Genomic DNA, 14,060 nt, shown 5'->3' with positions numbered 1-14,060 from the left:
TGCATTCCAACGTATGGAATGTGGGAAAGAATTATTAAGAGGGGATTGATGTCTCTTTATAGGTACAATAATCCTCCAAAAAGGGGATGAAAAAGGAAAAACCAACAAGGCACTTAGCTATTGTCTTACCTTGGAGGGGGAGGGGGGTGTATTTTGTCCTAAATGCCCAGAGCCTGCAAAGTATTTATTTTATAGTTCTTTTGTATATTCTGGATAGACTGAAAAATAAACAAACAATCTAATCATTACATCAAAATTTCAAAGTGTGCCTTAAGCCTCCTTTGTTCCATTCTACTGCAGGTGAAACCAACCAAAAGCACTGCCTATCAAGCAGATCATTTTTTCTTTGATTTAATCTTCAACACTGCTGCACATGTCCTTCCATTTTATCTCCATATCCAATGGTGCATATCTCACTTTGGTTTCCGGACAATCTCACCATTAACAAATATCCCTCCCCTAGAATTGGGAGTTGCATGCTTGGTTTTAATCTATTTCTTTCCCTCTCAAGAAGGGAATGCAGGAATTTGGCATGCGGGAAGGAAATGTGAATTATCTTAGAAGAATTTGAAAATCAGAAACACCAGAAAACCCCCATTGCTTTCTATGGAGAACTTAAAATCCTGACCAGGACTCCATTCCAAACACCCCCTCCCTCCCTCCCTCCCTCTCTCCCCAACCCCCACTCACAGACAACCAGCATTTTGTCACAGATCAATACAGGCAGAGGGAGATACCCAGATAGGGAAAATAACTGAAGCAAATGGCAAGAGATGACGCAAAAAGGCACTTCCAAATTCAGACACATTACACACCTTTGCCCCCCCCCCCCCCCATATTCAGACCACCACACACCCATAAAAACATAAGAAATTGCCATGCTGGGTCAGACCAAGGGTCCATCAAGCCCAGCATCCTGTTTCCAACAAAGGCCAAAACCAGGCCACAAGAACCTGGCAATTACCCAAACACTAAGAAGATCCCATGCTACTGATGCAATTAATAGCAGTGGCTATTCCCTAAGTAAAATTGATTAATAGCCATTAATGGACTTCTCCTCCAAGAACTTATCCAAACCTTTTTTGAACCCAGCTACACTAACTGCACTAACCACATCCTCTGGCAACAAATTCCAGAGCTTTATTGTGCGTTGAGTGAAAAAGAATTTTCTCCGATTAGTCTTACATGTGCTACTTGCTAACTTCATGGAATGCCCCCTAGTCCTTCTATTATTCGAAAGTGAAAATAACCGCGTCACATCTACTCGTTCAAGACCTCTCATGATCTTAAAGACCTCTATCATATCCCCCCTCAGCCGTCTCTTCTCCAAGCAGAACAGCCCTAATCTCTTCAGCCTATCCTCATAGGGAAGCTGTTCCATCCCCTTTATCATTTTGGTTGCCCTTCTCTGTACCTTCTCCATCGCAACTATATCTTTTTTGAGATGTGGCGACCAGAATTGTACACAGTATTCAAGGTGTGGTCTCACCATGGAGCGATATAGAGGCATTATGACATTTTTCGTTCTATTAACCATTCCCTTCCTAATAATTCCTAACATTCTATTTGCTTTTTTGACTGCTGCAGCACACTGAGCTGACGATTTTAAAGTTTTATCCACTATGATGCCTAGATCTTTTTCCTGGGTGGTAGCTCCTAATATGGAACCTAACATCATGTAACTACAGCAATGGTTATTTTTCCCTATATGCAACACCTTGCACTTGTCCACATTAAATTTCATCTGCCATTTGGATGCCCAATCTTCAAGTCTTGCAAGGTCCTTCTGCAATGTATCACAGTCTGCTTGTGATTTAACTACTCTAAATAATTTTGTATCATCTGCAAATTTGATAACCTCACTCGTCGTATTCCTTTCCAGATCATTTATATATATATTGAAAAGCACCAGTCCAAGTACAGATCCCTGAGGCACTCCACTGTTTACCCTTTTCCACTGAGAAAATTGACCATTTAATCCTACTCTCTGTTTCCTGTCTTTTAACCAGCTTGTAATCCACGAAAGGACATCGCCTCCTATCCCATGACTTTTTAGTTTACGTAGAAGCCTCTCATGAGGGACTTTGTCAAACGCCTTCTGAAAATCCAAATACACTACATCTACCGGTTCACCTTTATCCACATGTTTATTAACCCCTTCAAAAAAATGAAGCAGATTTGTTAGGCAAGACTTCCCTTGGGTAAATCCATGTTGACTGTGTCCCATTAAATCATGTCTTTCTATATGCTTTACAATTTTGTTCTTGAGAATAGTTTCCACTATTTTTCCCGGCACTGAAGTCAGGCTCACTGGTCTATAGTTACCTGGATCGCCCCTGGAGCCTTTTTTAAATATTGGGGTTACATTGGCCAACCTTCAGTCTTCAGGTACAATGGATGATTTTAATGATAGGTTACAAATTTTTACTAATAGATCATCCCACACACCCGCCTACCACATACACACACACCCCTCACCTCCACTATACACACAAGAATACTCCACCCCACATAACCCATCCTTACTTCCCCCACCACCTCCCCTCATGCATGCAACCCTCCCACATCTGCTCCCAGGGCACCCAAACCCACATCCCCTCTCCCGTAGAGAGAAAATAAATAACACGCTGCTTCTCAATTCTGCCCTCCTACACACACCCTTGTGCACACAAACCATTCCCTTAAAAACTGCACACCCACTACTGCTTTTATATACACAACCCTGCCACATAGTACCCCCCCCCACACACACACACATCCATCCTTCCCAACAAACTCATACCCACAGACACTCCCACACACAACCCCTCCACACACATCCAACTTACACACAACCCCCACCCACAAATATCACTCCCTCACAACCACATCTACTCCTTACAAACACACAACCATATCCCCCAAAAATATAAACCACAACTCCCATACACATACAAACTCTCCAGAAACCCCCTCCATCCACATAATCCCCTATCTATCCACAAACACATATATACTCCCCAGATATCCCCCTCCATGCACACACACAGACAGTACAGCCCTATACCCTCCACGTACACACCTCCATATCCCTAAACACCCACAGACATTCCTACACACACAATCCCACCCAACCCACAACACTGCACATGCCCTCTACAAGTCTATGTTGAAAAGCATTCCCAAAGCCATGCATTTGCATTGCTTTCCCTGCTTAATTCTTCTAACAAAAATTCACTACAGCAAGTCAATTCTATAAATTCATTTTAGGTCCCAAAAAGTAGATTTTGTTAAGCCAGTTGCTGCTGTATAATGAGGGCTTGCTGCATGTCTTTTTTTTTTATTATTTAAAAATTTTCATTAATATTATGGTGTAATCATGGATTACAAGCAGTTTCGTAAAAAATTTGAAGGCTTATTTTATGATGCTTTTGAATAAGTTGCATGTTTTTTAAGCTGTAATGTGCTTTAATATTATGTGTATGTTTATTGTACACCACTTAGAATGTTCATTCGTATAGGTGGAATAAAAGAATTGTAAATAAAATAAAAAATAAAAATGCACGAAGAGTCAGAATAATCAGCATGATGACCATCATGGAAATTAAACCTCTTTTGTACTGTTATATTGTTATGAATATCAATATAAAGATTGAACATCTGTGCCCAAAGAAATGCTCTCTTGTTTAGGACCACATTTAATAAGGCAGCACTCATAGGCATTGGGGGGAGGGGACCCCCTCAGAAATATTCGTTGGGTACAGGGGATGTTTCCCCTCCCTCCTGGGTCAGAGATGTGGGAGACCTGGAGCTGGATCTGGAGCTCTCCCGCCCAGAACCTTTCCTTACCTCAGAGTCCTGGCACCAACCCACAGCAGCAACTACTTGAAAAAAAATTTGGAGGCCTCATGCGCTGACTGGCCCAACAGTGCCCCACCCCCTCCTGCACACGTTTCCTAGAGGAAAGGTCCATAACACATTATTAGCCAAGTAAACTATGGAAATCTATTGCTATCCCTGGGAGTAACAGAAAATAGATCTACTTTATGGGATCTGCCAGGCACTTGCGACTTGGATTGGTCACTAATGGAGACGGGATGCTGGGCTCAATGGACCTTGGTCTGATCCACCATGGCACCTCTTATGTTCGTATGTACCAAGGAAACCTATGCGAGAGGCAGGATGCTGCTGGGCCTGTCAATGTGCAAGGGCTCCCACCCCGTGCTAAATTCTTTATTTATACATTTTCATTACAAATTTCCAAGACAGTATTTCTTGAACAGAAAAAGAAAAGAAGATAATGAGGAAAAAGAAAAGAGAGAAATACATCTTTCTCTTAAATAGGAATTACATTTATCTTCAATTCTACTAGTCCACAATACGTGGGATCCAATTACGTAACCATTAATGAAAATATTTTATCTTCATATTCTTAAGGAAAAGCAGCCTAACAGAGAGTATATCATACTTAATAGGGCACTCACTGCCCTAGAGGAGAGCAAAGAGCTAAGAGTTCAAGCCCCATTATATTACTCAGTTCCTTTATCACATAGAAAAAATGTCAGCTGAGGGGGTGAAAAGAAAACATACATATAAGAACATAAGAAATTGCCATGCTGGGTCAGACCAAAGATCCATCAAGCCCAGCATCCTGTTTCCAACAGAGGCCAAAACCAGGCCACAAGAACCTGGCAATTATCCAAACACTAAGAAGATCCCATGCTACTGTTGCAATTAATATCAGTGGCTATTCCCCAAGTAAACTTGACTAATAGCAGTTAATGGACTTCTCCTCCAAGAACTTATCCAAACCTTTTTTGAACCTAGCTACACTAACTGCACTAACCACATCCTCTGGCAACAAATTCCAGAGCTTTATTGTGCGTTGAGTGAAAAAGAATTTTCTCTGATTAGTCTTACATGTGCTACTTGCTAACTTCATGGAATGCCCCCTAGTCCTTCTATTATTCGAAAGTGTAAATAACCGATTCACATCTATACGTTCAAGACCTCTCATGATCTTAAAGACCTCTATCATATCCCCCCTCAGCCGTCTCTTCTCCAAGCAGAACAGCCCTAACCTCTTCAGCCTGTCCTCATAGGGGAGCTGTTCCATCCCCTTTATCATTTTGGTTGCCCTTCTCTGTACCTTCTTCATTGCAACTATATCTTTTTTGAGATGCGGCGACCAGAATTGTACACAGAATTCAAGGTGCAGTCTCACCATGGAGTGATATAGAGGCATTATGACATTTTCCATTTTATTAACCATTTCCTTCCTAAGAATTCCTAACATTCTGTTTGCTTTTTTGACTGCTGCAGCACCCTGAGCCGACAATTTTAAAGTATTATCCACTATGATGCATAGATCCTTTTCCTGGATGGTAGCTCCTAATATGGAACCTAGCATCGTGTAACTACAGCAAGGGTTATTTTTCCCTATATGCAACACCTTGCACTTGTCCACATTAAATTTCATTTGCCATTTGGATGCCCAATCTTCTAGTCTTGCAAGGTCCTCCTGTAATGTATCACAATCCGCTTGTGATTTAACTACTCTGAATAATTTTGTATCATCCGCAAATTTGATAACCTCACTTGTCTTATTCCTTTCCAGATCATTTATATATATATTGAAAAGCATTGGTCCAAGTACAGATCCCTGAGGCACTCCACTGTTTACCCTTTTCCACTGAGAAAATTGACCATTTAATCCTATCTCTGTTTCCTGTCTTTTATACAGCAAAATTGCTTACCTGTAATAGGTGTTATCCCAGAACAGCAGGATGTAGTCCTCACATATGGGTGACGTCACTGGACAGAGCCCTATCACGGAAAACTTTCTGTCAAACTTTCTAGAAACTTTTGCTGGCACACTGAGCATGCCCAGCTTGCCATGATCCCTCGAGCCACAGGGGTCTCCCTTCAGTCTCGTTTGAAGCAATAAGCATTAGCAAAAATAAAATAAAATGTTTTGGACCCAACTCCACGGGTGGAGGGTGGGTTTCGTGAGGACCACATCCTGCTGTACTGGGATAACACCTATTTCAGGTAAGCAATTTTGCTTTATCCCAGGACAAGCAGGATGACAGTCCTCACATATGGGTGATTATCAAGCTACAGGCTGAGTCATCTTTGTGTTGGACCAACAACGAACAACCTGTGCAATGGGCACAACAACTGGTGTACTGTTGGAGAAATGAGGCAGCCTGAAATCACAGCAGATTGGATGCGGAAGGAGTTGGAATTATACTGGAAAGAAATTCTTTAAGACAGATTGTCTGAAGGCTGAATCCTGTCGTCCTTCCTTGTCCAGGCAGTAATGAGCTGCAAATGTGTGAAGAGAGCACCATGTTGCACCTTGCAGATGTCAGCAATCAGTACTGAACGATAGTGTGCTACTGAGGTTGCCATTGCCCTAACTGAGTGTGCCTTTACTCGTCCCTGGAGAGAAAGGCATGTTTTTCATAGCAGAAGTCTATACAGTCTGTTAGCCAGTTAGAGAGTGTTTGTTTGCCCACTGCTTTACCCGGTTTGCTTTTATCAAAAGAAACAAAGAGCTGGGTGAAGTTTCTATAGTCTTTAGAGCGTTCTAAATAATATGCTAGCGTGCATTTACAGTCTAAGGTGTGTAAAACTATTTCGCCTTGGTGCGAGTGAGGTCTGGGAAAGAATGTGGGCAAATTTATAGACTGAATCAAGTGGAAGTCAGTAACCACCTTAGGAAGGAATTTAGGGTGAGTACGGAGTACCACTCGGTCAGGTAGGACCCTGGTATAGGGTGAGTATGTTACAAGTGCTTGTAACTCACTAACTCTCCTAGCATGTGTAATAGCTACTAGGAAGAGAACTTTCCATGTAAGAAATTTAACATCACATGAATCTATGGGCTCAAAAGGAGAGCACATGAGCCTTGCTAGTACTACATTAAGGTCCCATTCTGTGACTGGTGGCCGCAAAGGGGGTTTAAGTTGAATTAAACCTCTCATAAACCTACTGACAAGGGGTTGCGCTGATATCGGGGCATCCCCTACTCCTTTATGGTAAGCTGAGACAGCACTCAAGTGCACCCTTATTGACGAAGTTTGTAGACCAGAATCTGATAGTTGCCAGAGATAGTCTAATAAAGATGATGTGGGGCAGGAAAATGGATCAATACTTTTCTGTGTGCACCATGTGGTAAATCTTTTCCAATTACAACGACAAGATTTTCGTGTGGAAGGCTTTCGTGAAGCTACAAGCACTTGAGAAACATTAGTTGAAAAACTGAGTGGTTGCAGGATCAAGCTTTCAACATCCAGGCTGTGAGGGATAGAGTCTGAAGGTTGGGATGGCGCAACCTGCCCTGGTCCTGAGTTATGAGAATGGGTGCTGTGCCCAGGCGAATTGGTTCCCTGATCGAGAGATCGAGAAGTATGAGAAACCATACTTGCCGAGGCCAATACGGGGCTATGAGTATCATTAACCCTTTGCCCTGTTTTAGCTTCACTAGAGGTTTGGTTATTAGCGGTATTGGGGGATACACGTATAGAAGGCCTGAGTTCCAGGGGCGAGCAAAGGCGTCCTTGGCAAACTGGTTTCTTTGTTTGTGCAGGGAGCAGAATCTGTCCACTTTGTGATTCAGCTCGGATGCAAAGAGGTTCATTGTTGGCTGACCCCAACGTTGAAATATCCTGGTCGCTACTAAAGGATCCACGACCACTCGTGGGGTTGGACCTGACGACTGAGGCGATCTGCAACTATGTTGTGTATGCCTGCTAGATAAGTGGCCCGGAGAAACATGGAATGTGTCAGGGCCCAGTGCAAATTTGTGCGGCTTCTTGGCAAAGGAGATAAGAGCCTGTACCCCCTTGTTTGTTCAGGTACCACATGGCAACTGTGTTGTCGGTTTGTATTAGAACAGTCTTGTGTGAAAGGCAGTCCTTGAATGCATAAAGCGCATAACGTATAGCTCGAAGCTCCAGGAAGTTGATTTGAAAAGTTGCTTCGAGTCTTGTCCAAGTACCTTGAGTCTGAAGATCGTCTACATGCGCTCCCCAACTTAAGGTGGATGCATCTGTAGTTAAGGTCCCTTGTGGAACTGGTTGCTGGAAAGGTTGACCTGTGAGCAAGTTGTTTGTGACCATCCACTAGAGGAGAGAGAAACGCAACTAGTGAGTTATTTGACTTGGAGATGACAGTGGTTGAATGGCTTGGAGCCACTGCGCTCTCAATGTCCATTGCATTATTCTCATGGCTAATCTGGCCATAGGAGTGACATGGACTGTGGAAGCCATGTGGCCTAGCAGAGGTAGGAACTGATGGGCTGTCGCCATTTTCCTTTCGCGCAGAGACTTCGCCAATTTTGAGAGCATGTCTGCGTGGTCTTTCTGGAGGAAGGCTTTTGATACAGTGATGTTCAATTCTGCTCTGATGAACTGTAGGAGGCGAGATGATGTCAGGTGGGGTTTTTGGTAGTTGATTAGAAATCCCAGCGAGTGAAGCAGATTGATTGTGAGCTTGAGAGAAGTTGAGAGCTCCTTGTTTTGATTGGTTTTTGAAGAGCCAGTCGTCCAGATAAGGAAAAACGTGAATGCTGTCCTTGCGAAGATGGGCCGCTACCACTGCTAGGCACTTTGTGAATACTCGGGGTGCCAAGGCAAGTCCAAATGGCAGAACCCGGTATTGAAAGTGTTGATGACCCACCAGGAAGCGCAGGAACTTGCAATGAGGAGGGAATATTGGAATGTGCATGTAAGCGTCTTGAAGATCCAGAGAACAGAGCCAATCTCCTGCTTGAAGAAGTGGAAGCATGGTGCCTAAGGAGATCATCCTGAATTTTTCTTTTCTTAGAAATTTGTTGAGATTTCGGAGGTCTAAGATGGGACGTAGCCCTCCTGTTTTCTTGGAATGAGAAAATAGCGGGAGTAGAATCCTTTGCCCTGCTGATGTCGGGAACTGGTTCCACGGCCCTGGCTCTCAGGAGGATGGATAATTCTGTTTGCAGAAGTGTGGTATGATCTTTTTGTACCTAAAGAGACTTTGGTGGGAAGTCCTTGGGCACTGTGAGAAAATCCAGATGGTAACCTTGTGTTATTATGGATAGTACCCATTTATCTGTTGTAATGTTTGACCAATTTGGTAGAAAGAAGGAGATCCCACCCCCCACTGGTAGATCCGGGATCGGGTTGGTGGAGTGGCTGCTGTCCTCTGGCAGGTTTTCAAAATCCCGATGCTGGGCCTGTCTGAGGAAGAGGCTGAGGCCTATGTGCCCTTGGTTGTCTGGGTTGACCTCTCTGGGATGGTCTTGATGTCCTTCCACGGGGTGCTGAAGGATAGTATCTCCGTGATCTGTAATAGGGTTTCCTGGTGTCTTTCCTGGCTGTTCGACGTGCAGAAAAGGGTGTCTCTGTTGGCACAGCGGATAGTTGGCGCAGAGTTTTAGAATGCTCCTTTAGTTGCGCCACAGCATCTTGAACCTTCTCCCCAAAAAGGTTTCACCAGTACAAGGCAGATCTGCCAACTTTTTTTGAATCTCAGGCCTGAGATCAGAAGCCTTTAGCCAGGCCCATCTGCGGGCACTAATCCCAATTGCAGCCATCCTGGAAGATGTTTCAAAGCTGTCATAAGCTGCACGTACTTCGTGTTTGCCTGCCTCTAGACCCTTAAAAATAATGTTATTAAAGGAGTCCTGGTGTTGCTGAGGAAGTGACTCAGTCAATTCTTGTATCTGTTTCCAAAAACTGCACTGATATTGAGTCATATATAGTTGATAGGACGCCATTCTGGAGACAAGCATGGAACCTTGAATCATTTTCCGGCCTAGAACATCTAGGAATTTTTGTTCCTTGCCAGGAGGCATAGACAAGTGTGGGCGTATTCTTTTCAATTTCTTTTGGGCAGACTCCACTACTACAGACTGGTGAGGGAGTTGAGGTTTTGAAAGCCTGGTATGTGTTGAACCGGGTATGTGCCATCAGTCCGCTTGTTCACCGGTGGTATTGAACAAGGGTGCTCCCATTGCCTATGCTGAAGATCCACGAGAACTTCCAGCAAGAGTATTGTAAGAACTTCCTTAGAAGGATCTACAAATTGTAAAATGTCTAGGGTTTTCTGCCTTGTGTCCTCTTCTGCCACCAGCTGGAAAGGAACTGTATCTGCCATCTCTTTTTACAAAATTTGAAAATGAGAGGTCCTCTGGTGGTGATTTCCTTCTCTCCTCCAATGGGGATGGGTTCGATAATATATCCTCCGATGAAGAATCGGTGTCTCCCTCATCCCAGGTGTCTGATAAAAAACGCTGTGGAGGAGTGGAGTGAGGAATAAAAAGTGGCATCAAAGGCATCGATGGTGGAAGTGATGGAACCGATGGAGAAATTGGGAACCTCGGATGCGAAATCCCTGATGGCCCTGATATTGGCTCAGGCATCAGTGAGGTCCCCGAGGCATCGTCTTCCCTGGGAATGGGAATCGGAGTCTTCATTCCCGATGGCAATGGTTGCATCGGGATGGCACTGATGAGGGCATCGAGCTTAGTGAGTATCAGTGCGAATAATGAGAGGTCCGACGTCGGTATCGGTGCAGGCATCAGCATCGATGGTTGCAGGTCTTGCAGAGCGTCTTTTACTGCCTGGCAGATGAACCCATCCAGTTCCTCTCGTATAGCTGGTGAGGTCAGAGCAGCTATAGGGGGTGGCAGAGAAGGCAGAACCGGCCCTTGCACAGATCCCTGTGGTGGCACGGTACCCAGCACCAATAACGGTGGGGATTGCCTTGGAGTGAGAGGCATCGAGGGTATCGATGGCTCTTCCAACACGAGACCTTTTCGGTGATGGCTTGACGGGTATCGAGGGTGATTCAGAAATCGATCCGACATCAGAGGTCAAAATCGGTTGATGGTAGTGGCGATGTTTTTCACGATGTTCGGTGCTTTTTTTCTCAAGCACCGATGTTGATTTTATCGATGACCAAGATGGAGTCGGAGATGGTCGGTCACCGTTTCCATCAGGACGACGTTTTGTTTTGATAACTAACTTTTTGGCCGCTCCAGCCAGCGACAACTGTGTTGTTGTCAACATCGATGTAATTAATAGAATTTGGAAGAGATGTTCCATCTTCTCCAGCCGGGCCCGTCTGCCTTTTGCTGTCATTTTGGTACATTGTGGACATGTAGATACATTATGTTTCTCGCCCAAACAAAGAACACACTCGACATGCGGGTCGGTGATAGACATGGTGCGAGGGCAATTCGGACATTTTTTAAAACCCATTGCCATTTTGAAGGCCAGATAGCCATTGACGGCCTTCTGACTAGAAAAAAGTGTGAGACTGTATCGACCAGAGAAAAAATGAGTACTTACCGATCAGTGGAGAAAGGGAGACCTCTATGAAAGGGATGAAATTTGAAAATTTTTAAACTTTTTTCCCTGAGGAAAATTTGTGAAACAATCACACAGGGTTCCTTCACCACGAGGCTAACTGCAGCGCGGAAAAAAGAAGACTGAAGGGAGACCCCTGTGGCTCGAGGGATCATGGCATGCTGGGCATGCTCAGTGGGCTCAGTGTGCCATTAAAACGTTTCTAGAAACTTTGACAAAAAGTTTTCCGTGATAGGGCTCCGTCCAGTGATGTCACCCATATGTGAGGACTATCATCCTGCTTGTCCTGGGATAATTGATAATACATTTACAAGGAAACTTCAGCAAAATGATGCCCCTATCTAGAAAACTCTGGGTCTCAATAACAGAAACTGTTGTCTCCTCTTCTGCGTATGTCTGGTGACATCAGGATAAATTCTAACTTTTAATTTCAAAAAATCTTCATTTCAGTTTTTAAAGAATAGTCTCAAGACCCAGTCCCGGTCTGATTCAAATGTAAAAAAGATACCAACATTGTGGCAGCTTGTACTATTTCACTATCCGATTGTTCTAATAGCTGAGATATATCCAGATTCGGGATTAGTTGATCCATTTCTTGAACTCCAATCTGTTTAGCCTGTGTTTCCTGTTTCTTAAATTGAGGCACATAATACGCTTTAAATAAAGGTGGAATAGCCTCCTCTGGTATTTTAAGAATCTCAATTAAATACCTTTTAAATATATCCTTTGGCAATATGTGAGATAGCTTAGGAAAGTTGATAAGACGTAGATTTTTTCCTTTTATTACATTCTCAAGATTTTCAACTTTTATTTGTAGCTGATGATTTTCTTTTATAATTGCCTCATGGGTAGGTTTCCATTTAGTTATTTCTAGTTTCATTTCTTCAGTTCATTTTAAACTAGAATGTTGTATATTCTCCATCTTGAGAACTCTATCTTCAATGTTATTAATTTTTTCCACAATTGGATTAAACTGTATTGCCATAGCATTCCCTAGGCTAACTATAGCTTCCCAAATTGAGTCTAATGTAATCAAAGCTGGTCTTACCATATTGGGAACTTGAATTTTTGATAATGGGCTCGATATCGTAAGTCTTTGCCCGCGTTGTTCCTGAGATCCTCCTTCAGCCAGTGAGCCAGTTGTTGCGTCCGTCGGTCCTCAACGGCTTCGCCCTGTTTACCTCACCTTATTCACGGCTCCTCCCGCTTACCTCGGAAAGATGGCTACCACCACGACTACAAGCCAACCTCTCTGGAGTCCCCAGAACGGCTATGGTGCAGCCTCCTGCCATTGCTCCTCCCAGGTACCTACTAGGGTGCGCGCGCAACCCACATCTTTGTACCACCCTTGGCACGAACCTCGAGGGCATCATGCTGACGTCACGCCATCCGGTATATTACATTCACTGATTTGCTAACTCATTGAGAGTTAGCAAGGACTCGAATCTGTTCCTGTCTACGCTACTCTGCCGCTTCCATGCTGCCGCAGGAAGCTTTCTCTCTGCCCTTTGGGGTAACTGCTAACCTGGGTACCCGCTCCTCGGGGGCCCTCTGCTTTATTTCAGGTGCCTTACAGGGAACAGGTACTCGCTCCTTGAGGGCCTGCCCTCCCTGCCTCAGTGCCTGTACCTTCTACAACATACCTGGTGGAATCGCATACTAACAGCTAACACCTAGTGAGTACTCTAACTCTCAGTCTATCTCATCCACAGTATCTCCTCGCTGGGAGACCTGCTGCAGAACCTCCTGACGTCATCAAGGAGAGAAGGGCTCTCTCTGCTGAGTTCCCTGAGACTACAACTACAGACTGCCTCACTACCACCACCTCTGGTGGATATCCTCAAACTGTTTAATAAAGAACTATCCTGTGTTTTGTGTGTACGAGTCTAGCCAAGTGCTGTGGCTCCTCACAGGGCTCCTCCCAGTGGGCAAGGTCATCTCCACAGCACCCAAAGATCCACAAAACACACGTTATCATAACACCAGCCATACCCCCACTGGGACCTTCACCGCAGTTTCCTCCAGCTTCTGCCGTGTGATCCGTCCCCGCCCGGTTTCCAAAGGCGTCTATATCTATGGCCTCTGCCGTCGAATCACCCTGGACTCTGGAGGCTGCCGGGTTGGCTAGTGGAACCCTAAAGATCAGGGATAACGATGTTGAAAAGTTTGGAGGGGAGCAGGACATTTTCTCTCCTGTCTCCTCCTCCATTGACTTTGCCTCCGATCTCACCCTCTGTATGTGGGCATCCATAGGGCCCAAGATGGGGTTCCCGAAGGGACTGCGGGGTCAGTCCTCTCCTTCGCCTGACGCTTTCGGGCCATATGCGGCATTGATAAGTTGAGGTAATCCGAATCAGGAAAATAAAAACTCCGTGGCACCCACTAGCTGCTTCCCAGCACCATCTTGGATCTCTGAATGTTTTCTGCACACCATCAACATGGTGGAAGCAAGCACACACAGAGGCATGACAGTGGCAACACATTGGCATCTATGAAATTTTGATGCCAGAGGCAGTTGTCTAGGTTGCATATGCCTAAATATGAATATTGATGAAGACAATCATCAATAAAAAATTCAATATAGAGATTTTGGTTCCTCTGTTACTATCATGTCACAAACATCATTATCCCTGATCATGAAGATGCACATTAAAATGTCAAGAGTGGTAACGAAAATATCCAATGAAGGAAACAAAATGAAAAACGAGTGCACAGAATGCTTCA

At 44.3% G+C, this 14,060-nt stretch overlaps 1 protein-coding gene across 5 annotated transcripts in view; it reads right to left on the bottom strand.

Annotated features, from left to right (window-relative positions):
• Positions 1 to 14,060, bottom strand: part of PIK3CG (phosphatidylinositol-4,5-bisphosphate 3-kinase catalytic subunit gamma) — a 138,051-nt gene that overhangs the window by 82,937 nt on the left and 41,054 nt on the right. The gene's annotated exons all lie outside the window — the stretch shown is intronic.

This window comes from Rhinatrema bivittatum, chromosome 9 (genome assembly GCF_901001135.1).
Source record: "Rhinatrema bivittatum chromosome 9, aRhiBiv1.1, whole genome shotgun sequence".
In the NCBI taxonomy this organism is placed as follows: Eukaryota; Metazoa; Chordata; class Amphibia; order Gymnophiona; family Rhinatrematidae; genus Rhinatrema; species Rhinatrema bivittatum.
Note: the sequence above shows the minus strand (reverse complement) of the source record. Positions and strands in the feature narration are given on the sequence as shown.